The sequence below is a fragment of the Notothenia coriiceps genome, unplaced genomic scaffold (genome assembly GCF_000735185.1).
Source record: "Notothenia coriiceps isolate Sejong01 unplaced genomic scaffold, NC01 NC01_scaffold00037246, whole genome shotgun sequence".
Taxonomy (NCBI): Eukaryota; Metazoa; Chordata; class Actinopteri; order Perciformes; family Nototheniidae; genus Notothenia; species Notothenia coriiceps.
In genome coordinates, this window is record NW_011369947.1 from 5356096 (window position 1) to 5360507 (window position 4412).

At 41.1% G+C, this 4412-nt stretch overlaps 1 protein-coding gene across 4 annotated transcripts in view; it reads right to left on the reverse strand.

The window, feature by feature from the left end:
• LOC104965641 (ninjurin-2-like) overlaps positions 1-4412 on the reverse strand; it is a 9585-nt gene that overhangs the window by 2304 nt on the left and 2869 nt on the right. The window lies entirely within an intron of this gene.

The following is a 4412-nucleotide window of genomic DNA, read 5'->3' on the forward strand; positions in this document are numbered from 1 at the left end:
TCTCTTTCCACAGAGGGGACACATGTTGATGTAGAAGAGACATGAAGAAGTGGATTTTGCATAATAGGTGACCGCTAAATAAGAAACACAAACTGGTGAAAGCAGGGTTGGCTGTTTCTATGATGCAGAGCTGTGACAAAAACTAATTTCCACTCTTTATTTAAAATACATCACAGTCAGTAGAGCTACCATATCATATCCTCTTAATTCATTCAACAAGAAAACAAGGAGGCAGTGAGTTAAAAAACATTTATTCTAATCCCTGTGTAGTTCATTGTTTCGTGTGCTTGGCAGCGCTCCTCAGGCCTTCGCCAAGATGCAGACGAGGAAGAGTGTGAGCCAGGCTTTGAAAAACAGCGGATCAAAGACTTCATGTTTCTGGTAAAAGCAGAACATTTGCTTTTTGGTTTCCCACGGGTTCGGGTGTTTTTAAAACTGAGACCTGCGAAAGTGCACTGCTTGAAGAACAAAGGTGTCCTGAAAACATCTGCATGTGTCAGAGCTGCATGGAAGTGAGAGTCATGTCGGTCGGTGCTGTGAAGATTTATTTATTAATGACAGAAAAATACAGAAGATGAGGATGATGAGAAAAGTATTTGACTGTGTAGATGAGTTCACTTCCATAAAACAAACTCTCCATCAACCTTTCTGCCTTTACAGGAGGTTTTTATTTTAAAGGCACTGCATGAGATTTATTACATGTCATACATAATCTTCTCTCTGACATTCTCCTGAATCCATCTTTTTCATTATGTTCTCATTATCGTTTTTAACATATCGATTGTCTATGTTGTAATTTAATGATGTTGTTTGTTCCGTAACATGACATTGCAGGTCTGTCCTTCCTGGGAAATGGATGTGTCCCCATTATTCTGAACATTTAGGGGTTTCTTTTGGTTGGTTTGGATAAATGTATTTTAAGCATCCCAAATTGTTATCACAGCAGCTTGTAATTTCACAGAAAACATTTACATAGTGAAATATCCATATCTCAAAGTAACTGATTTTATGGAGGAATGTGAGGGATGATTGTATTCAGCCCTGTGGTGTGAACATGTTTCTCTAATTATGTAATTCTCTTTCCAGCCTCATGGGGAAGCTGTAGTTGAGCATTTAGAGCAGGAACATCACAGGTTGCACTGGTCCAGTTTTGCTCGGTACATTTAGGACTTTTTCCTGCCGTGTATCCATGTGTTGGAATATCCTCACGACTAGGGGATGTGTTGCCATGAAACCTCATGTCCCTGTCAGGATAATTTACTATCAGTTTGGTGATCCTCTGACTCTTATACAGCTCATAGTTTGGTTTATGATTACATACTTTGTGAAGGCCACAGCCACACAGGGTAAACCAACTACACTGCGTCCTCATCTTCAGTACGTTTGCTTCAGTGCAGCTGCAATAAAACATGCCAATTAACACCACACATTTGCTCTAAATGGTAAACTCTTTATTTGATGGTAATCTGACATTACTTCAAACATTTTAGCACAGCTAACACAAGTACTTGTTTGTATTAATTACTTTCTTTGTCTCTTGAGTTACCATGTCCATTGGGGGAGGTTACTTCCTGGTTCAGCAGAGGGTGTGGCCGAGCGCTGAGGACTCATAAATACTGCAAGGAGCCAATTGAGACAGATTGGGACAAACTATTTATGAGTCCTCAGCGCTCGGCCACACCCTCTGCTGAACCAGGAAGTAACCTCCCCCAATGGNAGTTTGTACTTTGTTGGTCGAACGCACTTATTGTAAGTAGCTTTGGATAAAAGCGTCAGCTAAATGTAATGTAATGTAAATGGGCAGAAAAGGAGGAAGGACAGCAGGAAATGTATTGATACGGCGAGTTAAATAAGGCCGACGTGATGCAGGCCTGCAGGACTGAACCTGATCATCTGCAAGTGGACATGCAGTGCGAATAAAAATCTGTCTGCACCGACAAACAAGACTCAGTTTAGCCGACTCAGCTCCCCTCAGCCACTAAAAGTCCCGGCAGTGCTAATTAGAAAACTCATTAAATTGTTATTTCACAAATATCTCAAGTCAACATTCATGTCTTTTTACTGCAAAGGTGGATTTTTTAAATACAAATGGTGCAACTCTACTGGAAATGGAAACAGCTGTAATTTGCAGCTACTTTGCACAATTGTAATGTATTTATAATCCAATTCCAATATGTGTCTCTAGCTTATTTATATATATTCCTGTAGCTTATTGAGACTGTATAATGTCAAGCACTCAATTCATTCAATATTTTCGTTATATTGTGTATTATCTACTCTAGTGATGTCCTTTCTATTGTGAATTTGCGTATATTTGCCACTAATGTGAATTTTCTATCTATCTGATGAACCAACAACGGCCGTGTTTGTGTGATGGCGCCTCACCTCCGTTCAGGGAGCCGTTGTGGGGTAATACTTTTGTGGCGTAGTCATGGCCGCCGTGCGTTTTGGCCCCTTCAGCGGGGGGGGCCTCGGTCTCCAGCAGGCCTTCCTCCTCCACGATGTGCAGCTTGTCCTCGTCATCAGAGTCTGAACTGGCCTCCAATCCGCCATCGTTGAATTCTGTCACTGCGGAGAAGACACACAGAGACGGAAGATGATCTAACTTGTAACACAAATTACACAGGTACGTTACAAGCAATTTACTTTGGTGTATGAAAACCATAACCATCTGAAAAATAAACTACATAAGAAAATGAGATGTAAGAGAAGGTCAAAAATATATAACGAATAAAAAAGAGAAAAAAAATAAAGACAAGTTTTACACAAAATCTTTATTTACAAAATAAAATAAAAAAATAATATAAGCCCTCCAATATAAGTGGAGGGCTGTGCAGAGATGTGTACAATATTCAGAGGGATGAACATGACACTCAGTATATAAAAAAATAACAATATGTTGGTCACATGATTTGCATTATGGGGTGGTTGCGCTGTGTAGCGTTCATTCTGATTCCCATTGTTGAGAGGGAGAAGCCCCCTGCTGCTGTAATCAGTGTCTGATTTACATCTGGGTTACAGAATATAGGCAATTAACTGCAATTACTGACAAGCAGGACATCAGTGTGATCAGCATCTGAGCTGCAGGGGGAAAGCAAAGCAACGTGGTTCTGTTGAGTCTGATTAGAGCCCGAAGTGTCTCTCCTTTATACATTTCTAGCATAGCTGGCATCTCAGGACATAAAAAAAAACATGCTTAACTTACTGGCATTTTAAGAATACACAATGAGGTCCATGTCATTTAGCTAATTAATGTAAAATAGGCATTGTGGGATCTTACTCTCTAATTTAAAGCCACTCGTAAACGCCGTAATAGGTATATACAACACCAGCCATTTGAGCCTGCCACTGCAAATGTTACAGTAAAAATGTGACTAACATGAAAGCTATAACGTTGTGTTTATCTTTATGGAAATGTCTTCAAGGCGAGACCCCCGCACCTGAGCTACAAGCTTAAACATAACCCTGCTAACCAATTAGAGAAAGGTGGATCTGCAAAACGCAGCACAACACGGCCTCAATTAGCCCACCTACGCCAAGCAGGACTGAAGGCCACCATGGATCAGAAAACACTCCTGCTGCATCAGATTACATGAGGCACGGACCCCGTATCTTGTGTATTATTATATTTGAACCAAAGAAAGAAGACTGCGTTTTGAAATCACAGAAAAATACCTTTCATAGTCGTAGTCACACTTTTATTTTGTATGCAAAAGAGGAAACTGTGTAGGAACAAAATCAAATTGACATCTCAAAACCCAATTAACTAGCCACAATCAAAACTGTTTCAACTCCGAACCACATCTGACGTTCTCTGCTATCATTTGCTCCAAACTTCCTCACCTCAGTCGACTTCTGACTGGAGGTACACACATTTTCCTTCAGCCTCAGAAAGCAAATCTATTTACACTATGCTGCAGTCCATGAGCTTCTAACAACAGCTCAGAGTGAAAAACCAACAGGATGTTAGCACCATTATTCATGTGTGTGTGTGTGTGTGTGTGTGTGTGTGTGTGTGTGGTGTCGCGCGTGCGTGTTCTATGTGTGTCCTGTGAGTTACACAGGGATGTAAGTGACGATGAGCACCATGCTGTAGGTATTGAATTACTTTTTCACCGTCAGCATTTGTGCACTTACACTTGTGTGTGTGCACAAGTGAGTATACTGTATATATGTATGTGTGAGTGTGTACAAATGTGTGTGTGTGCGCCTCTCTCTACAGCAGGGTGGCTGTGCGCCTTGGTGGAGGTGCTGAAGACGCCTAATGAGGAAGTAAGCTTGGGTTGTTTGTTCAATGGTGACAGGTGCACACACACACACACACACACACACACACACACACACACACACTACCAGAAGTGATGAGGAGCTTCAGGGAGACAAATGCTGTCAATGATCCAGACAGACGAGTG